The 23480-nt window shown below is 43.2% G+C and overlaps 1 long non-coding RNA gene across 2 annotated transcripts in view; it reads left to right on the plus strand.

The window, feature by feature from the left end:
- LOC146798375 (uncharacterized) overlaps positions 1-17717 on the plus strand; it is a 101905-nt gene extending 84188 nt beyond the window's left edge. For both annotated transcript variants that reach the window (XR_014969150.1, XR_014969151.1), the window contains exon 4: positions 15041-17717. This is a non-coding gene — a long non-coding RNA (uncharacterized LOC146798375). The remainder of the gene's footprint in view (positions 1-15040) is intronic.
- Positions 17718-23480: the final 5763 nt, after the last annotated feature.

Raw genomic sequence — 23480 nt, forward strand, 5'->3', positions numbered from 1 at the left:
AGACGTTTATCCTTTTTTGACCAACAAAGTCAGTTTGAAATGAGCAGTAAAATAAATAAAACACACTGCACGCCGTCTGCTGTGGGCTCAGAGATGAGAATGGACAGGGAGGGAAGGCCCGGCAGGAGAGCTGTTAAGAGCTGTGGCTATTTGATTTTTTCAAGCGCGGCAGGCGCAGTGTTTATTAAAGAAAACATGCTGCGCGCACCTCCTGCTGTGGGCTAAGAGATGAGATGGATTAGGGAAGGGAAGCCCAGCAGGAGAGCTATGCTTTTTAAAAACACAAGGGAGGGCGAGGGTGAGACAGGCAGGGGAGCGAGAGTAGAGGAAAGTCAACAAGCGCGACGCTAATTGGAAACAGATGGCCCCCGCGCTCCGATGCTCGCTCCCGCAAGGTGGATGCCAGCACAAGCACAAGTGTTTCAAAAGTGCAGACCGATTCCAAAAGGTCATCTCCTAGAGTAGCACTTGCACGCTGAGCTAGGCTCGACCTAAAAACAGGTTCCAGTTACAAGGTGACATTTTCAATATAATCAGCACAATGCTGGTTTACATCAACTAAAGTCATTGTGAATGCCTGGTTAACCAGTATTTGGCTGATAATACCTGCAAGCTAAGATCGGAGGGAGGCACAGTTGGTTTGGGTATTTCTAATGTGCTTGCGCTGAATTTATAGGTGGACAAAATTTTACACCTTAGTTTTCCTTTTGCCAGTGAAGTTGCATGAAATATCTGCACAAGGGTGCTACATTGTAAGGAAGTTATTGTCAGCATAGAAACATTTGCAATGTGGAATTAACATAATGCTCAAGAGTATTTGTTGGCAGCAACAACGCTATACTTCACTAAAATCAATAGTTGATGCTGTAAGCAGTTTTTTAATTCTGCTGCCTCAGGTGAACATAAAATGTTTTTTTGTGATTTTTCTCGGCAATTCATGTATTACATTTTGATTCCTGCCAACGAACATTGTTTTCTTTATGTTTACTAATCAGTGTAATTTTAAAAGGCACCTCCCAATCAATGTGTGTTCAGATTGAGAAAGGCTGCGAGACAGCTGAAACGAGTCTCTGAATGTTCTTTTAACCTTCCGGGCCGTGGAGGGCCCATTGCATTAAAGAGAAATGAACACTTTCAGTCTTCTTGTGCATGCTCTTTATAGAAATACAGGAGTTATTTTGGATATATATTATATATATATATATATATATATATATATATATATATATATATATATATATATATTCACTGAAAAAACCATAGGTTTCAGGGGTGTTATAGTTAGCTGGACTTTTCACTTGTACAAAACCATTGAAATTCCCCCGTTCTAGTTAGTTCAGCTAACTATAACTCGCGCGCCCGCAATGCACTGCTGATGACGTCACATATTACATCACTCATGACATGGTCAGTGACATCACTCATGACATCACTGATGACATCTCAAATGACATCACTGATGACATCATCCAGTGAATGTGTGTTTTTCTGAAAATTAAATATGTTTTATATATGTATATCTCAAGGTCGATGGAAGAATACATGGGTATATAAGTGTCTAAATGGATGATTTGTTTTTGAAAAATTGATTGTGTAACTGACTGATTAAGTGTATCATAGTGAATACATGGCTTAGTGAGTAATGTTTAAATATGTAAATATCTGTATCAGTCTCTCACTTTGTGTATAAGTGGCTGCATGGGTTGGTGAGTAGCTACATGGGTGTCTATATAGGTTATTAGTTGGTTTTTTGAGTATCAGTCTGAGTGTCTGCATGGTTCGGTGGGGGGTATTACGTAGTGCATAGGTGCATGAATGAGTGACTCACTGTTTGTATGTGTTGAACACAGCATGTGTGCAGGACTGTATGGGTGGATGAGTGTGTGTATGGGTGTGTTAGTGAGTGAATGACTGTCTCAATAGTGTCTTTATGAGTAACTACATATGTTTTAAACTAGTATATGTGACTATTAGTGTATATATGTGAGTATATGTGAGAGTGAGAGATTGAAAGAGTTCCTGTATGAATAAGTATGTGTTTCTATAAGTGATTGTTTAAAAGACTAAGTATGTGTAAGTTTCCGTAGAAGTAAGTGTGGTGGTGTGTGTATAACTGTATATGCAAGTAAATGTATGTTTGATTCTTTATTAGCATGAGTGACTATGTGTGTGAGTAACTCTATGGATGAGTGGCATTGTGTAACAGGATGTATAGGTGTATGAGTACATATGATGAGTGAGTACATGTATGAGTGACTGTATAGGACTGTTGGTGAATGAGTGGATGTGTATGTGGATCTTAGAATTACTGAAGAGGTTGTTGTAACTGGTATTGGTATGTCCATTGTTTTGAAAAGTTTAGTCTCTATTTTTGAATGTGTGTATCAAAGGTTATATTAGGGTGAGAGGAGGTCTGACACTCTATCACAAGGATGATGTCATCAGTGATGTCATCAGTGATGTCATTTGAGATGTCATCAGTGATGTCATGAGTGATGTCACTGACGATGTCATGAGTGATGTAATATGTGACGTCATCAGCAGTGCATTGCGGGCGCGCGAGTTATAGTTAGCTGAACTAACTATAACGGGGGAATTTCAATGGTTTTGTACAAGTGAAAAGTCCAGCTAACTATAATACCCCTGAAACCTATGGTTTTTTCAGTGAATTTCTGAGGTTTTTTAAATGCTAATTCCTAACTATAACGTGCCTGAAACCTATGGTTTTTTCTGTGAATTTCAAAGGTTTTTTAAATGCTAATTTCTAACTATGCCTACAGAGATAGGACATGTGAAGAAAGAAGAAAAAATGCACAGAAAGAAACAAAAGAAGTGCAGAAAGAAGCAACAGAAGTCCTCAAATACGAAGATAAGTGCAGGAAGAAGGATAACGTGCAGAAAGAACAAAAAGAAGAGCAGAAAGAAGCCTTGTTGCAAAATCATCCTGTACCCTCAACTTTTTCAGACGGATACTGGTGGTAACTGAGTCTGACTAACCAGTCCTAGAGCCAGTGCTATGTTAAAAGACACTTAGAATACAGTGAAAACACCTACATACACTAGGGAACATTATGCGTTGGGGTCCCCCTGTGATTAGCATGACCTCCTCTGTAAGCCCCTAGTGTATAATAGGGCATGGGGATTAAAACTACCTCTTAAAACAGGCCACAGGGCGTTTTTGCACACGTTAACTCAGGCCCCGTCCCCTCCCTTCACCACTGTGTAAACACGCCCTGTGTCCATTTTTAGTTGGGAGATTAAGTTCATTTGAATCCTGAGGGTCCCTAGGGTCCAACTAGCCCACTAGGTACCTCCAGTAAGTGCCACAGAGCTGCGTTGCAGAGAGGTGTAAAAAGTGGCACGGCCTGGACCACCTCTCTGCAATGCAGCTCAGTGGCGCTTACTGGAAGCACTTGGTGGGCTAGTTAGCCCCCAGGGGCCCTCAGTATTGAAGGGAAATTATATCCCCAATTTAAAACGTGCCATAGTGCGTGTTTGCACACGTCACCTCAGGCCCCGTCCCCTCCCTTCACCACTGTGTAAACGCGCCCTGTGGCTGTTCTAAGTTGAGAGATTAAGTCCCCCTGAATCCTAAGGGTCCCTAGGGTCAAACTAGACCACTAGGTACCTCCAGTAAGCGCCACAGAGCTGCGTTGCAGAGAGGTGTAAAAAGGGGCTTGGCCTCAGAACACCTGGCTGCAGCGCAGCTCCCTGGTGCATACTGGAGATGCCTGTTGGGGGCGCGTTTGCAGAGTGCTGCACGGAGGGGGCATGGCCTCCGGCACGATGCCAGTCTTTTATTTATTTTAGTTTTTTAAGAAGGGGGGCTGTTTGGTTCCCCTTCTTATTCTAATTTATTGGCCCTGATGACCCCATCCCCCAGGACCAGTCTCCTAATTATATTTTTTTGACCCCAATCCCCAGGGCCGGCCACTGTTTTTTATTATTTTTAAAAAATATATATTTATAGACACACCTAGGACATGCTGGACAAACCGTACGTACCTATCACCATGACGATTTGCGTGATATTCATTAAAAGGCGACTATGCATGCAATGAATCCACGTGGAATGTATCTACACCACTAGTGAAGCTCTGACATGTCTGATGCCCTACTGTGCCTAATCCTGGTAGACACCCTTGTCGTTTATTTATACAAACATGTGTAGCTATTGACGGGCACATTTAATACACATGCACACCAAGCCATTCAAAGGGGATTCGACAAAAATTCGACCAAAACTATGCAAGAAACCCCCCTCACGGTTAATAAAACACACATCCACTGCCGGATGTGTAATACTTTTTATTTTACTCTCTGGAAAGGGGACGAACATCACTTGAGAGTCACAGCGTGCTCCTGACAGAGCCCAATGCTGTGTTACACCCACCATTGCCTGCCGAGTGCCACACACCTCTGTGTTGTATTCCACTAGCTAGTGCATATGCTATGACACTCTCTAGCCCATGTGCACTGTAACACCACCCCGTGAATATGTCATGCCACACTTGTCTTCGCACTGGTTATATTGCCCCATCTAACGTGCCTTTCTCGATGCCTATGTTATAACGCACAGTGCTATGCCATACATATTACAATCTGGGATCCATATCTTTGTCACAGTGCATATGCAACGTTACACTCCCCAGCACATATTTTATATTACAACTTTAGAGACTAGTTAGGTTACACAACACTGCCCTGTGCATATTACACTCCAAGGCGCATATCGCATAGCACGCGCTAGTGCCTGTGCTTTCTCGCGCTCTCCAATGAATCTGTCATTGCGCACAATGTATTGCATATTATATTTCACGCCCAGTTCATCTTATATCACACTTTTTGGTGCATAGTTTATACCATACACTATATCTAGTTTTCATTTTCAATCGTGCTCTCAGGACTATGTTCTATATAACACTGTGTTCACCTACCCTTTTCACGGGCATTACATTTTGCGATAGGGGGTGGAGGGTCAGGGGGTGTTTCTGCCAAGTGAGCCCGGAGTCACAGTCACAAACGTCCTCTTCTTCCTGAATAAAAGTGAGATTATGCTGCATACTTGTTCATATTTTAAGTAGTTCGCACAGACACAATGTTTTAAAAACAATAAAGTTCCTAATACCCGCCTTCTCTGAACAGTTAGCTTGCTGCCCCATCCCCTTCCTCCCTATCCTCTGTTGTGTGAATCCATGGACTAGCCTCCTCCCTCCTGCCATGCATGGTCTGATGTGCTGCCACTGCCCTCAATTTAGTATGATGTACCAGTCCACTCCTCCTGCCCTCCATTGCCCAATTCTATGCCCCATCATTGACCTCCTGCTTAAACTCTGTGCTTAGCTTGCTGCCCCTATTCTCCTTCCCCCTGCCCTCTGATGTCTTTGTGCATGCCCCTGCTCCATCCTTTTTGCCCACCATGTCCCATGGACCTGCCACTCCTATCTACTCTGAGTGTTCTGTTGAGCTGCCACTCCCCTCCCACCTGCCTAGCATTGTCAGATGACTGTAACCTGTCCCTGCCACCTCCACCCTGCCTGTCCACATGCCATGCCCCTATCCTCTTCCTCCTGTCCTACATGGTCCATTGTACTGCCACACCCTTCTGCCCTCCCTGGTCTGTTGTGCTGCAACTGCTCCTCCTGCCTGCCCCGTGTGGTCTGTTGTGAGGTCCCTTCCCCTGAACTTTCTTGTCTGTGCACAGGTCCTGACCCTCCCTTCTATCCTCCATCGTCCTTTGTGCATGCCCCTCCACCCTCCTTCTTGCCCATCATAGCCATTGTGCTGCCACTAACCCTCCCACTTGCCATGCATGGTCTTCTGTGCTGCCATGGCCCCTCCCACCTTCCCTGTGTGGTCAGTTAGCTGCCCCTGACCCCCTCCCACCTTCCCTCCATGGTCTGTGTGTATGCCATCACAGTCTCACTGTTGCTCTTCATGGTGTGTCTTGCTTCTAGTGCCCATCCTGCCTGACCTCCATGGCTATCTTGCTGCTCCTGCCCTGCCCCCTTGCCCCCAGCCCTACTCCCTCCCTCCTGGCTTGTCTGTTCCATTGTAATGCCCCTGATCCGTCCCTCCTGCCCTTTATGGTCTGTTATGCTGCAGCTTTCTCTCCTGTCTGTCCATTATGGTCAGCTAGCTACCATTGCCTCTTGCCCCTCTGTTCTCTGTTGTCCATGTGCATGGTCCTGTCCCCTCCCTCTTGCTTTCTATGGATTGTTGTGCTGCACTCCCATCCTGCATGCCCTGTGTGGTGTATTGTGCTGCTGCAAACCCTGATGCCTGCCCTGCAGGGTCAGTTTGGTGCACCTCTCCATGTCCCTCCTGTCCTCTGTTATCCAAGTCCATGTCCCTATCCCATTTCCTTCCATGATCCAATGTACCATACTTGCGAACATTTTGAACTTGGTAAGAGGGAGATTTTGAAAAAAAACTGGGGTATTGATTTTCCCCTTTGAGTTACATTGAAAAAGAGGATATTGTAGACAGGAGACAGATCAAATAAAGCCCATTTGAGCTTAAAAACATTGGACGTTTCCTGGCTGAATCGGGTCTGTTGGCATGTATGGTTGTACTACCATTGCCTCTTCCTTCTGCCCACAATGGTCTATTACATTGCCACAGCCTTGAAGGAGGGTAGATTTTGTATCACAGGGGGCCCCTGGCCCGTTCTGTCCACACCTGAAGTATGAGACCCTTGTCCTTGCCCTGCCAGCTGCATTTGTAGGCCGTATTAAATTGACCAGCGGGTCCTGTGTTGCTATATAATTATCCTGAGACATCCTTACCACTCAGCCAGCATAAAACCCCTGTGTAGGCCCTTCTGTTCAATATGTAGGCCTCTTTGTTAAATTGACCATAGCTCTGCAATTTTAGTGTATAGCAGTCTGAAGGCAGGTCTGCGAGGCCTTCTGATCCAAACTAGTAGCCCCCACCCTACCCGAGTGCTCCGTGCTCGGTATCAAAGTTCAACATCCCCCTGAAGCTGTCGACATACAGTAGGCTGCATCCTGGACTGGTACTTGCTTCCTGGGTAGGTTTCCCGCTTTTAAGGAAGTGGCAACCGCAGAGCGTCAAGTTAGGAGAACTGAGGAGATTTTATACATGAATATATTGAATTCCCGTACAATACCCATTATTTTCTGCTTGCTCTATGGAACTTACGATAAGCGATTGGCCTGAGAGACTGACCTTTTCACCCAGTCCATTGTCAGCATTAAGTGGGTAAATGACGAAATGTCTGGTAAAATCTGCAGACGAAGCTTTTTGGTAGCATACGTAGGTAGATGTAGCGTGCAAAGGAGCTCACAAAATGATATAAAAAGGGAGCACCCACAGATATCGACGGACTACCTTGCCGTCTGTATGTAGGTTAACAGGCAGTGCAGGTTTTCCCCAAGAGCTGGGAGCTCTTGTCTTCCTTTGCTTAAAATGTCTTGCTCTGCTTTGCTTGAAGTATCTTATTCTATTTTACCTATATGAAATGTCATGTTATGTTTAACCATTGTTCTCTTTACTTTTGCATTTAAAAGATTTTGTATTGTAATTGCAGGAATGCTTGCTCTAAGAGTAAACGTGAGTGTTCCTAGGTAACATTTTTCTTGGTGTAACTTGTTTCTCATGATGCATTTATAGATGTGTTTTCTCTCTCTCTCTGTCAGTACATTAATTGAGATACAGAGCATATTATGACAGCTGTATGATTATCTGGATTCTGTATTTTGTACTTTATGTCTCTATTCTGCGGATTCTTTGAAGTTGCATCTTCTCATTAAACTGCCATTGTATTCTGCCTCCAATTCCATGTCTCATATGTCTGTTTAATTCATTTTTGGAACAAGCGTTCCTAGGCACCCCGGCTCAAATTAAGGTGCCCCTTTTGTCCCTGACTCACTCTCCTGCTCAGTTCTGTGGTGGCTCCCGGGGATCTGGGGACCGCCCCTAGCTTCCTTGACCCGTAATAGATCTTCCCTCCAACAGCCTCTCTTGCAAGTCCTGTATTGTTGGTTTGTTGCCCCTGCCCCCCTTTCCACTGCCCTCCATAGTCTGTTGTGCTTCCACGGCCCTTCCTGCCTGCTCAGTGTGGTTAAATTGTTGCCTTTGCACCCTCCTACCTGCCTTCAATTTTCAGAGTCCGTGCACCTGGCCTCTGCCTCTCAACAGTATCCTAATGAACAACTAGATTGCTAACATTCTATATTTATTACAAAAGTGTGGAACGCCTGACATCATCTTGATGTAATCAAAACTGTAATACCTAGAGCATTTCCTTTAGAAATTACATATATGAGAGGGTCTTATTGGCATCAAAATTATGGTTAGTGCTCTAAAAGACTAAAATAAGGACATATTTTCTGAGTTTTCAAATAGCGACAAAGCACTTTTAAATTATTTGTTATCTTTATGTTTTTTATCCAGTTGACCACTTGATTAAATGTTGCACTTAGGGGAGAGGATGTGGTGTTACTTCCAGAACTGCAGACTTTGCAACTGGGGAACCAGGTTGAAGTTTCTGCTTCAGCTCGACATTCTGTGATTCTGGTCAAATCACTTAGTCTCCCCATGTCTACAACCAAAATGAATTTGTTCTTGTGTGATGTAACCAATGCTCATGTAAAGCACTCCAATACCTGACAAGTCTGCACTATATAACACTGCAAAAACACAAAATAATAAGTGTTTTGCACACTTCTGTTATTGGGCTATATTTGGGCTACATCTGGGTGATTTTGGGCTACATTTGGGCTCTTTTGTCTCCGGTGGCCATCTTGGGAGATTTATTTGTTATGAAGTTTCCTAATTTCCTCATGTACTGCAGTCTCCTCAGTAGGAAATGCTTTCAGTTTTTTACTTTGATTCCATCATGAAGGTATTCAGATATGTCACACATTTGCCATAAATTCTGAATGTTAGCACTCTAGTTGCTCATTAGATCACTGTAGTAAAACTACTGCACCATGGAAGTCTGCTCCTGGTATTAAAAGTGCATGTTTCAGTCTGCATGTCAGAATTTTTTAATGAAATAGAAGAGGATTTGAGAAGTCACTCAAAATGTGCCCTCATTTTCTTTCTTCAGCATTAATCATAATTTCTATGGCAAAATGAACCTCCTCATTGTGTTCCTTTTTAAATTAAATGTTTTAAGTGTTAGCAGTTTATTCCAATCAAGATGGCTTCAGGTGTGCCATACTTTTGTCATAATGAAGACAGTAAGCGCTCTAGTTGTTTTTAAGAACATTCTGGGACATTCTGTCATTGGGCTATACTTGGGCTACATCTGGGTGATATTTGGGCTACATTTGGGCTCTTTTGTCTCTGGTGGCCATCTTGGGAGACTTATTTGTTATGAAGTTTCCTAATTTCCTCATTTACTGCAGTCTCCTCAGTAGGAAATACTTTCAGTTTTTTACTTTGATTCCATCAAGAAGGCATTCAGATGTGTCACACATTTGCCATAAATTCAGAATGTTAGCACTCTTTTTGCTCATTAGATCACTGTAGTAAAGCTACTGCTCACCAGGGAAAACTGCTGCTGGTATTGAAAGTGCATGTTTCAGTCTGCATGTCAGAATTTTTTAATGAAATAGAAGAGGATTTGAGAAGTCACTCAAAATGTGCCCTAATTTTTCTTTCTGCAGCACTAATCATACTTTTTATGGAAAAATGAACCCCCTCATTTTGTTCCTTTTTAAATTAAATGTTTTGAGAGTTACCACTTTAATCCAAGCAAGATGGCTTCAGGTGTGCCATACGTTTATCATAAGTAGGACTGTTAGCGCTCTAGTAGTTCTTTGGAACACTCTGGGAAGCTGCAGTAGAACACAAAGGAATCAACTGACAGTCTCTGCCCTTGTTGGATGTACATGTTTTACTGAGAATGTCAGACTTCATTCTCACATGACTGAGAAAGATAATGTGAATTTACAGAAAATAAGCTCTCAGTTTAGCCTATAGATCACCTTCCAAACCTCTGTGGTAAAAGCATGAGAAAATATTTTTCTCTCAATCATGATATCCCAGCAGAAGGCTTTTTCACATGGTGAAATCACCTTAGAACATACCACAATTCCTAAAATGAGTATGGTACCATCAACAAATGATTTATAATGTAACTAAAGTCTTAAAACCTTCTATTAACTGCAATGCTTTTTAATGAGGTGCTATCATGTATATTGGTCCCAAGATGGCTGCCAACACTTCTTGGATGAAGTGCTGACAGCCAATCAGATCTCAGGATGAGATGTGTGGCTAGGCTCCGCCCACATATATATATGCTTTTAAATGCTATTTTCTCAGGAAATACTGAACAGATTTACACCAGACCTGCAAAAGGCACTTCCTTGACCTTATGGCTACCTCTCTGCCAAATTTCAAGTAATTCTGTTCAGCCGTTCGGGCTGTAGCTGTGTCTAAAGGTCCTATGGAAAAATGCATGGGGAAAACGCGTTTTGGGACCCCCCTTTTTTCTCGGCCCCTGCTTGACGACTCCCCCCGAGACTTTCAGGGTAGGAGCGGAGCGTAGCGCCCCACCTATTTTGAAACTTTCGCGAGGATTCGTCGACCGGCGCCAAAGTTATTCCAAATAGAATGTTGCGGATTTCCTATGGAAACAGGGTCCTAACTATAACTACCTACTGGCGACCGCCAGTAGGTAATATATATATATATATATATATATTATAAGACAAAGCAGTCACAAGCGATGTGCTGTAGTTGCTGGTGTGACGCGCTTTAGTTGCTGGTGTAGTCGTTAGGATATGGCCAGTATCCTCAAGATAATTCAGACAATGAATTGTGATGCTGCCCTCCCAAGGGCTTTGCTTGCCAAATTGATTTAATACAAATCAGCAATACACCAAATGCCACTAACACGTTTCAACCATTACGGTCTTCCTCACGGCAGCTGAGACTGTGTTCAATTATGATGCTCGTATTCATGCCTTTTATACCCTGATGGGTATGCTGGCACTTGTAGTAGTTGTGCCTATCCCACTTTGAAGTCCTTGCTGGGTTGATTACTTATTCTGATGCACACACACATCTTGTGAAGATCTTACCTGAGTTTTCAAACAGAGGAGCACTCCTTTTGATCTTTTCGCACAGTGCTGTTATTTCAATGAACTGTGCCTCTCCTCCACGTTTCTGATTGTATTCACAAAACACATTAACTAGTCTGTGGACTTAACCATAGTTCCTAAGCTAGCATGTCATTCATTTACATTGATGTATTATGAAGTACCCAGCTTCCCTTATTGGGCAGTAAAAACTGCTGAATATGAAGCGTGGCAAACGGGGCACCAGACCCTCTCTATTTGAGGGTCGCATCAGCATGAAGGACAATAGCCAAAGACATGCGCTCACCATCTCCATGAGGCTGTCCCTGGCGTCTGTTTAGGTTCCTGAAATCCACAAGGCGCGTTTAAAATCAGTGTCTATCTGGGCTGTTTTAGCCTTTAAATGTATAGTAAACATGCCCAGATTAGTATCTCGAGCTTCACTCTGCTGCAATTTCAAGTTGTTAAAGTTTCTTTCAGGTCAGGCTCCACTGCTAAACACAAATTCAAACACGGAGCAGTCACAAGCGACGCGCTCTAGTTGCTGGTGCAGTTGTTTGGATATGACCAGTATCCTCAAGATATTATATATATATACATAAAATACCCTTGATGCAAAAAAAGGAAGCAAGGAACTCTAGGTATTTCCCAAGTTTAGGTGAAGAGCAGTTCCAATATGGAGCACCCTGCAACAACAGCGACACTCTGAATCTGCTCACCTCTAGTGTGTTTTTCAAGAAAAGCTTTTAGGCATAGGATTAGCCCAGTGCCATTCACACCGAGATAGAAAGTGACAAAGTCTCTTGCCATTTTTACAGATAAGTCTTTAAGCATAGGATTACCTAGAGCCATGCATGCCCAGTTGAAAAATGACAAAAGCCTCTCCCCACTGCGACCACAGTATTACAGCCTTGGATTAAGAAAATAGCATCCAAGTCAACCTGGAATGAATAAAAGCAACCCCTGACACGTGTTTCGCTCTTGTTATGAGCTCTTCAGAGAGGTATAGCCTTGTCCAGTCACAAGGAAGCACCCAGTATAAAACAAAGCACAATCTGCTAAGCCCAGTCTGCTCCACTTGCTAGATCTAATTTCGAACTACTATGATATTTGAGCACACCAAGCTTTTTTTGAGTATTATCTGGAAGCCATTGGACTGTCACACAAAAGTCTAAGCCAAAGGTGCAAGGCAAGGTAGTGAAGAAGATTGCAGCCAGGGCATAGCGATCGACCATGAACTGCTCTGTATAGCCCTTCACAGCATGGCCTGCATATATACTGGCTATTGCAATTCCAACTGTAACTTAAAACAAGTGTACCCATGTCTTCTAATGTACAGTCATGGATGACATCACACACCACGGGTTTCCACAAATGTGGTTGTTGTGGTGTCTGCAAATGGGCTAAACATAAAACAAAGACTTTTTGTGACTTCAATAATCGCACATATGTGATTAGAACCAATATCAATTGTACTACCAAATTTGTAGTCTACATCATTGAATGTACTTGTGGGAAACAATATGTGGGGAGTACAATCAGAGCCCTTCGGGAAAGAATTGGGGAACATGTGAGGGCGCTTCACCAACAGGATGCTAGATACCCTGTAGCACTACATGCAGCTGTGTGCCCCACTCAAAGTTCTCGCAAATGTTTTTAATTTTTTGCCATTGAGACTATTGGTTTGGGTCCGCGAGGTGGCAATAGAGAACTGCGATTAAGAAGAACCGAGGCTACTTGGATTTTGCGACTTCAGACTGTTGAACACGGACTCAATTTTGACTCCGAGGTGCAATATTTTTAGGGCTAATATATTTTTGGTGTATATGAACTGTCGCTCTTCTTAATTTTTTCATCACGATCTTTGTTGTACTTAAGGTCATGCTTATGCGATAATGTGAAATTATTGATTAGTCATTACATGGACTATTTCGCTCTGGTTGTATTTGCGAGGAGCTCTATCTATTGCTGTAGAATGTCGGGCCGCTACATGCTTTGTATTTGATTTTTATTTTGTGATTCTAGGAAATTTCAATCTGCACAACTGCTTTGTGGTCTGATGTTAGTACTATTTACATGTTAAGTTTGTTTTTTGTATGTTATGTTACTCTGAATTTTTATTTGTTCTGACAATGTATTGTTGTGCATTATTAATTTTTTTCTTGTGTTGCTTTGTATTATCTGCATTATTCGTGTACAGGTGTCGTTTTGGTATCCTCTTTTGTTTATGTTTTGTATTTGCTTTTTAATTTGCCATTATTGCAACTTATTATGTTCTTGTGTTTATTTGTCAGTTATTCCCACTTTTCTCAATTTTCTACTTTTTATTCTCATCATGTCCATCTCTGATTTTTTTCGTTGTATTTTATTTATTTTTTAACCATTCTTCTCACCTGATTTGCCTTTGTATTGTTTCTCTTTCTTTTTTCTTTTTTTCTTTTGGTTTGCACCTGGGTTTATTATCCTTTTTTTTTCTCTTATAGTTTTGCGTTTGACTCTGGGTTGTATGGCTATATTTTTTTGGTTCTACAACTAGTTACCGTCTGTTAGTTAGTCTGTGAGGCGGACATCAATTTTTTTTTTTACACTTCCGGGTTTAGCAACGCTGGTGGAGCCGCGGTCTAGCTGTTGTAACGCTGGCATTTCTTCCTTTTATTTCTGGTTCCTCGCTATGCGTGCACACACTCGTCCATACCAGTACCGTCATGATGCTCGCTGTTTTCTACTCCTTGGTAAGTTTCACTGGGCTATTTAGGTTTTATCCGTTGTGCGATATTATCCTTTCCTATATTTATTTTTGACAAGGTGTTTTTTCTTTTTTACGTTAGAATTGGTGATTACTCACTCGGATTCACCTCTTTCTTCAGCTACTCTGGAACTCTTGTACCGAAGCATACCTTGGTCTTTATTACGTTGCCTTTTGATTTGTGAGACATTACCCTTTGTTTATTACTTGTCCGGTGACACGGTGACCATTTGTCCCCATATTTCCATGTAAGGACTTAGGTAAGATTTAGCCCGTACTTTCCGTACTTTGAGTTATTTAATTTCCATATTTTCGGGGTTTTTTCCTTAATATTGGATATTTTAAAGGAACCGTTAGACATCCATATTGGTGCTTAAACGTAGGTTTTTGTTGATTTTTATACTGTAGCTCGATTACACTTTTGTTGTTCTCTGTGAGACTTGTTAACCCATTCAGTGCGGCGCGGATTACTGCGCTGTGCTGAAGGGTTCGTGCGCGGGCCATGATGGAGTGGTTCCGTCATCCGCACAGCGCAACCGATGCGCATGACTGAACCGCTCCGTCATGCGCATCGAAGGGGTTAACATTGTGATGGCCATGTTTTTCCACATCCGAATGTTGTGATTGTGGGCGAATTATTCGTCTGACGTACAGTGTTGACTAGTCCAATTACCACTTACCGTGTGTGCTCCCCTCTGCTTTTCTAATAGATTATCTTCACATTTCAATTGGCTTTTTTCTCTCGACTGTGCTATATTTGTACTTTCTCCGGTTTCGAGTCGTTTTGTTTCTATGTCATTAGCTTCAGGTACCTTCTCTTTTTAATCTTTGTTCTATCTCTATACTTTTCTTCCTCTTGGACTTTGGGTCTCTTTCTTCTTATACTACCCCAAAAAAAAAATTTCGTTTGAGGTATATTTGGTGACACGTATTCGGTGTATTTGCACTAGACATGGTTGACACTGGTTTTTTCACAACGACGTATTATCCATTACACGGTCTTTTCTTTTTTCACAAGGGTTATTCATTTTCTTATTGAGTGGGCATGATGATGAATCCTTAACCTTTTTATCTATTATCCCTTTCCTTGAAATGTTAGCACTCTTTCTGGATGTTTTTTGTCTGGGTTTCCACGTGGTCTTTGTGTGATCACACTATGGGTGACTGAGAGGTTTTGTCTCTCTAGTTACTGTGATTTTAATTTCTGTTGTTTATATCAAAATATTTGTATCATTCCCAGCCCTGAAGAGTCGTGGGATAACCTTCCTTGACGAAACACGTGTCGGCTGGTCATGTTTTCGAAAAGAATAAAGAACATCTATTATGATTGAAGATTTGGGTCCATTTTGCTTTCGCTGTTACAATATCTAATTGACTTTACATATATGTGTGCACAGGTTTTGTTTGTACAATTTTGTAGTAGGGCTTGCCCTACACATATTGAGGGGTTTGAAGGGTCTCCCCTTCCTGTATAGCACCATATCTACCTGTTTAAATTACACTTTTCACGCTACACGCAGTGCGCCACTACTTCCTATTTACTTAATATCCTTTTTGCTAGTTCTAACTCTGAAGAAGAATTACTATCCAGAAAGTTTGCGTTTACATCCTGATCCCTCAGAGATCATTCTAAATTTATAATATGTTTCTTAATACTCTACTGAAGGTCAAAGCTGCAACCATCATTTAATGTATCTTGCAGAGTGCACAGTTCTAAATCAAAGACGGGGTTCTACGTTGATCACTGACTTTTTTCTACCTGAGTTTACCAGTGTAATTACAGATGCAACTACAACCGCCAATATTGGTATCCAAAAGATTGAAGCAATGTAGGTAATTTTAGCAGCCAATTCTTCTAACATACCATATCTACTATGGCTTTAAGGTGTGAGGAACATTTAGATCAATTGTAATTGGGAGAGTGATGCATTGGAGTCAAAATGTTGGCTGATAATGAAGATAGTAATAGTATACCCGCTTTGTACTTGTCCTCTTATGTGGGCAGTATGTAGTTCGATCAAATAATGCTGTGTAGTGTTCCTAGTTCCACACCACTAGCAAACTCCTCCTCGGTAAATGATCTTGCCCTTCCAGATGTCCCAATGCCATTTCCTAAAATTCTGACCAATGGGCTACTATGCCATAAGACAAATAAAAACCTGAGTGGAACACTTGAAACTTGTAAAATTGATATCTCTTTGCGTGGAAATGGCTTAATGAATAAATTTTCAGTGCACAACTTGATCATCTGTCCAGGTCATTGGATTTCAGAATCCCTCCAAGCCCTTGAGAAGCATCTGGGCTTTGTACTATCCTTACTAGAGAATTCAGTATTGGGCACTGACCACTTTTCTGATCTGTTGACATTAATCTTGGAAGTTCTAACCAAGCAAAAGCCTAAGACGAGTGCCTCTGCTCAATTTGACCTGCTGGTCGTGGGATCAGCTGTAAAAATTGCTATAGAGAGCAATGGTTGTGAAACACAATTGACAAGTGGTGCTATCAAAGTGGCAGGAAGACAAATCATTACTGTTTTCTATAAGGCTCAATACACAGCCCTCTCAGCTAATAGTAAAGATGGGGGCAGTGTGCCTGAGCACAGTGGAGACACTTCAATACGGTGCAGGGGGCCTTCAAGCTCTAGAGGGCCCCCTCAGCACAGTTGTCCGGCTGAAGAGCTCCTGATTTAGTTCAGAGGGGGCCCCTCACATAACTTGCAGGGGGGCACCCTCAAGTTTTGTTTCGCCACTGGGGAAATACATGGAGATAACCCTTAGGCTGGAACTGGCGATCAACTGACCTGAATGTCATCCTTTTAACGTACCCCGTCTCCCAATCCCACTAATTGCAAGAGCCGCAGGCAAGCAGGAAAACTTTTATCCAACACATTTCCATGCTTACATGGAACATTGCTGGTCTCTACTCCAAATGTGACGATCCATATTGGTATTCATTTGTTAAATTGCAAGATATGTTGCTTCCAGGAGATGTGGCGACCTAAAGTAAAGGAGCTGAGTTTGTGCCTGATAATTTCCTTGAGTTCAAAATAGGAGCAAGTAAACCCATCAAAGGGTGGCCAAAGGTGGGTCTAGCAATGTGGGTCTCCACAAAGTTAGATTGTAAAATGGAACAAACACCTGTTCCAAAAGAACGAGCAAACATATTATACGCAAATTGATAAGTCCGGAAAAAACACTCAAATTGTGGACATTATGAATGTTTATATCACGACTAGTCAGAACTCAGATGGATCAGACTATCTGTGAATCCTTGAAAAAGTGATGGATTAAAATCTACTCTAAATCATTTCGCCAAATAGTCATTCATTTGCTATCATGACTTCGACATCACCCCCACAGTAGGGATTTGGGAAGAGACTACCTTGGAAGAAGAAACAATTGGGACATTCTAGCACCTCATCTGACAAAGGACATTATAACCAATAACACAAGGAGAGGGAATGTTTTTGCTAATTTATTAGTGAATTGACAACTATACCTTCTCAAAGCGCGTAATAACTCCGATAGTCCAGCTGCTCCAACTTTTAGGTGTGGCAGAAGATCGAGTTTGATTGACTACTTTTTCATAAACATTGACTCTTGCAATTCTGTTCTTGGCCTGAAGGTTATATTGATATTCGATGTCAAAGCAAATATAAGCCTATAATTAATTCCGTCTACATTCAGGACATCGTGACAACCAATAATAGAAAAGTAATGAAATGGAGTATGGGAAGATACTTAAACAAGTGATTGCTATTAATGAATAATTTGAGGGAGCAGTGCGCTGCTATTTGCATTCAACTGTTAACTGGTTTGATTTGTAGTGTCTTGCAATTTAGAAATGATGGAACCCTTTTAGCTCCAGGTGGACTCTGTAGAACTGTGACGTAAATGAAATGCACTGAAGGCTGGTTTAGAATGTTGGGTTCGCAGTTACTTGCAGAAGAATAAAGATGAGTATCACTAAGCTCCATGTGTGGCACTGTCATTTGTGGGTACCCAGCCTGGGGAGAACGCTACAACTGACGACGAGTTAGGGGGTACGTAACTTGAAGATTTACAGTGTTCTCCCAGAGAGTTTGCGGTGGTCCAAGGAAACTGCTCATGTGTGCCACATGTGTTGCAGTCGTTGTGAGAAGCTGAGGCTTAACGCATGTTGAACCAAAGCATAACTGCAGCCGCTGTAAAGAAGTTAAAAATCATGAAAACATTACAAAGAATCAATGACTGAGAACCTGCTGGTTAAATCATATGTTAAGGTAAAGCTCTGCTACGCAATATACAGTCACATGTAATATGGAGCTTGAACACTAAAGGGAGATACGACCAGGGTTTTAAAGATCAGCTATTGATAAACACAAAGTGCAATACAACATTACAATTAGAAAGTGGTGAAGACAAAGAGGGGGCAAAAAGATTCCTAAGAACAAAACACTATTTACTCACTAGAACCTGAGCAAAGTGTGCCAGTACGACCTAAAGTGCAGGCACTGCAACCCAGACTAAGCGCAGGGGTTGTGCTTACGAGACTGGTAAGTCTTGCCAAGCCAACTGAAGGGCTGTGAAGGTGGCCAGAACACGAACACAGCAGTGGGCAACAATCAGACCGGTGGCCAACATCTTTGAAAATTCAAACATAGTTTTCCAATGGAGGCAAAGACTAAGGCTGTTTTTCTAAAAGTCATTAAGCGAGAGCTAGAGATGAGCACATCTCACGGCCTTAGAGATGGTTCACACAAACAGGTTTAAGATAAACAGCAGAGGGAGCTGGAGAGAGAGCCACCCTCAATATCAACCACTCCCAGAAATTGTTACAACGCTGCTGCTTTCCTGAAACCACCACCACCATTCGATACCGTTAAAAAGCAAAATATTGGCGATAGATGGACTGCTTGGATAGAGACATTTGATGATTTCATTGATGCACTTGAAGAGACTGATAACAAAAGATTATCAAGTATCTCAAGAATTTTGCTGATGATGGTGTAAATGAAGTCATAAAGAGAATGCTGCGGACCGAAGAAGTCAGATATCATCCGATTAAAGATGTGCTGAATCTCAAGTCTAATCCAATGCCAAATGTTGATTATGAATGATGCATCTTCAACCAAGAATGCCAGAAAGTTGGTGAGACCATTGACAAATTTGTGGAGGGACTGGACACATTTATCAGACATTGTACAATCAATTCACGTGTAGCGACAATGAAACACTAGAAAATGAAGGTACAACCACGCGTCCATGTGTTTCAAGGCCTGTCTACTCAGTTTCAGCACAGCTACTGACATGGGGCTGATCTCTGTGAATTAGAACATAAATGTGCACCACAAAATAGTAAGTCATTTCCTTTCGTTATTTCTTGGTTTGGGAAAACTTAACACTATGAAAGTGAAGTTGCATATTAATGAGGACGTCCTTCCTGTTGCTCAAAGATATAGACAAATTGTTTTTCATTTGTATGAGGCTGTTGAGAAAGAACTTGAATCGTTACTTAAGCATGATATTATTGATCTCCCACTTGTACAACACCATGGGTTTCTCTCATAGTAGTAGTGCCGAAAAAGGATGGTGAAGAAGCTGTACGCATATACGTTGACATGCGTCAAGCTAACAAGGCAATGGAATGAGAGTGACATCCACATTGCTGACATGATAACACAATCAGATGGTGCACAGGTCTTCTCTTGTCTTGATGTAAATAAAGTTTATCATCATTTAGAACCTGAAGAAGATTGCAGGTACATTACAGCCTCTTCTACACATGTTGGTCTGTTTGATACAAAAGACTACATTTTGGTGTGTCATCTGCTGCAGACCTGTTTCAAGAGGCAAGTTGACGTATCATACAGCCTGTCATGAATGCGTTCAATTACAATGATGACATATTGGTTTTCGGAACGACACAAAAAGAATACGATAAAGCTCTGGCACAGATGTGTAGTTTACTTGCCAAAGCAGGTTTGACTTTGAATGCAGACAAGTGTGAGTTCCATAAGGCAAAGCTAAAATTATTTGGCCATATCTTTACTGATGGGGGCATGACACCAGATCCTGCTAAAGTACAAGCGCTGTCAATTGCTGATCTCCCACAAGATGTTTCCATGGTGTGTTCATTTCTTGGCATGATGAGTTACTGTTCCAGATATGTACAAGACTGCGTGCTTGGGAATAGATCGAGCATTAAGATATAGGCATTTGAGAGCAGGGGGAGAGACTGTTGCAAAAAATGTCTGTGACAGATCCCCATCAGTTGTGCCCGATGTCAAGCCATGACTCCAAGACCTGTGGTAACTGTGTGTCGATGAACCCGACGGCCATCAGGGAACGTGAGGTGAAGCTTTATGTCCCCAAGCATAAGAAGACTCTGTCCAAGTCATGCTCTCCATCCATGGTTTGTTCTCGGGACCGAAGTCAGCTGGGCTGCTCCTGAGGTTGGTTGACATCATGCTCCAAGTCCTCAGGTAAGTGTAAAAACACAAGAACTTGAAGTGGGATTATGCTCCATATGTGCCAATTATATGCACCTGAGAAATCGTTGGGGACGGTGCCACTCTTTTCAATTGCACTTCAGAACCCAGCCGACGTCAGAGCTGTTCTCGTAGCTGGTACCGGTACAACCGAGTTTTCAGGGCCTTCAGCCATGTCGCATCAGATTAAAGAGTTCCTCACATCTATGCTCCAGCTCTTTGGATCCCTACCACCTCCTTCTTGCAAGCCTATAAGCCCAAAGGAGGGTAGAGGCCTTCCACCAGGGATACCTCCGGCATGTTGTCCCTCAGTGCCAACTGGACCTTCCAAAACTATCTTGCCTTTGGCTCTTGTTCCGACACTGCTTGCAGCACCACAGCTCATGGTTGATGGCAGCCCCCAGAGAAATCTGCTTCCTAGGCCATGGTGATGCCAAGGGCGTCCAAAGTACTTAACCTCAAGCTGTCCACCTTGGTGATTACAAACATTGTTTTATCAGAAGTCCTCCAACCATGGGAAACATCTTCTGAGACACTTTTTCCATTGAACGAGGCACTTTTGAATTCATTTTTGTGGGCTTGGGCCAAACCTTGTCCTGACCCCCTAATCAATAGGCAGATTAGCAGACGCGATCACCCTGCTCCTGATGACCCAGCTTTTATTTTGCAAGCACCCCTCGCCAGAAAGCCTAGCGGTGCAGGATTCCACCAGCCTCTCTAATCCCAACACATTTCCTACCACTCCTCCTAAAAGGGAATCTAAGCGAGTAGAAATATTCGGCAAACATTTTTTTTTAACCAGCTTGGCCCTTTGATTTGTGTGCACCAGCTGTTTATTGGGATGCTATTCACAGGCCCTTTGGGATTCAGTGCCAGAAGTCCTCCCTGGTGTTCCCAAAGATCTTTGATCTGTGTTCTCTCAGACAATTCAAGATGGTCTAAATGCTGCCAAGTTCATGATTCATTGTGGCTTGGACACCACAGATTCTCTCAGGTGGGCCACAGGCACCAGCGTTGCCATGTGTCACCATTCGTGGCTGCTACTGAATGGGTTCTACGATGATGTCCAAGCCCCCCTAATGGACATGCCCATTGATGGGACTGATTTCACTGTTGTGCGCTTTCACTGTTGTGCCGTTTAGTCTCTGGGCCTTTCCGCCCCTCCTCGCCAACTGCAATAGTTTCATCACTCATTTTGTGGCTTTGGCTGAGGAGTCTCTTACTGCCAAACTGACCAACCCACCAGTGAATCCAACTGTTTTAAGAGAGACCGTGGTGTCAACCGTTCCTGCGGCCAAGATCAGCGTGACACCCAGCCCACCACACCCTCACCCCCATGGCCACTCCTGCCAAACCTCTTTAGCGTGCCCTTGCAGGGACTCAGCCACCCGGTGGGAGACAGTATCCTCTGAATCTTCCTGGACTGGCAAAAGATCACGTTGGACAGGTGCGTCCTACAGATTGTTCGCAAGGCATACGCTTTACCCTTTCTCTGTTCTTCACCACCACTTCCACCATCCCCTCAGCAACTGACAAAGCCATCCCCCCATTTTGTGAAAGGAAGAGCAAGCCCTCTTGTCCATATGTGCTATTGAAAGTGCGCTTGTGCCAGAAGTAGGATGTGGTTGTTATTCCCTTTACTTTCTGGTGCCCAAGAAGCACGTAGATGTTCAGCCTATCCTAGACTTGTGCCCTCTCAAAGCCTTCCTCCAGAAGGAGAAATACAGGTCTTGTCTGCCTCAACCCTGGAGACTGGAAGGTAGTGTTGAACCTGCAGGACACCTACTTCTACATACATGTCCTGCCTTCCGATCAGCGCTACCTGTGGTTGGTGGTAGGAGAGGAGCTTTCAGTTTGCAGTGCTCCCCTTGGGTCTCACCAGTGCCCCTCAGATGTTCACAAGAGTGATAGCGGTGGTGGCATCACACCGTCAGAGGTCAAGGGTGCCAGCCTTCCTCTACCTTGATGACTGACTGTTGAAGGTAAGCTTGCCCCAAGCAGTTGTCAACCACCTCCAAAGTCCAGCAAACCTCCTTTTATCTTTGGTGTTTGCAATCAACATGCTGAAGTCACATTTGACTCCATATCAGGTGCCCCCTTGATTAGAGTTTTGTGCCTTTCCACCGGGAGAGAGAGTCCAGGACATTTAGGGTTTGATCCCGATCTTTCAGCTTTAGTCCTGGTTCCAGTGAGGTTGACTCTGAGGCTGCTGGGGTTGATGACCTCTTGCATGATGCTGGTCAAGCCCGCCAAGTGGCATTTGTGGGATCTGCAGTGTGATCTGAATTCCCAGCGCACCCAACATCAAGGAGACCTGTCCCACTACATTCAGATTTAGGAGGATTCTGCAAAATATGTGGGATGATGGTTATTGGATTGAGATTTAATCAATGGCAGACCCCTTTCCATTCCTTGCCCAGAGCTGACAGTGGTGTCTGGTGCATTGCTCCTGGATTGGGTGGGTCATGTGGGAGAGTCAGAGATCAGAGGCATCTGGTCTCCAGCAGAGTCCCAGCTCCACATAAACCTTCTAAAACTGTGGGCCATCTGTTTGGTGTTGAAAGTCTTACTTCTGTCCATCAATGGTAGGCAGGTACAGGTGCTCATGGACAACACCAACGATATGTGGTACTGCAACAAGCAGGACAGGGTGAGGTCATGGGCCCTGTGCCATCAGGCCTTGTGCCTCTCAAATTGGCTGGCCCCCCAAGGAGTTTTACTGCTAGTGAACCACCTGGCATGATCATTGACTGCCAGGGTGGACAAGCTCAGCCTTTGATGTCTGGCAGATCATGAATGGCAGCTACACCTGGAGGCAGAGCAAGATCTCTTCCACGAATTTCGAGAACATTGGCTCGATCATTTTACCACTGCCAAGAATGCACAATGACAGCACTTCTGCACTTTGAAGTTTCTGAGGCATCTTCCATCAGGAGATGGGTTCATTCTTGAGTGGAACTCGAGAATCCTGTATGCCTTACCGCTGATACAACTCCTGCCCTGAGTTTTTAACATCAGGAACGACCAGACTCAAGTCATCCTAGTGGCTCTAGATTGGGCACAGAGTATAGTATCCTGAACTCTTGGGGTTGAGCATATGTCCTCTGATCACGCTGCTCCTCTGGGAAGACCTGCTGTTGCAGCAACATGGCAGGGTTCAGCCCCCGAGCCTTCGCAATCTCCACTTTTATGTTTGGAGATTGAGCAATGG

Source organism: Triturus cristatus, chromosome 9 (genome assembly GCF_964204655.1).
Source record: "Triturus cristatus chromosome 9, aTriCri1.1, whole genome shotgun sequence".
Lineage (NCBI taxonomy): Eukaryota > Metazoa > Chordata > Amphibia > Caudata > Salamandridae > Triturus > Triturus cristatus.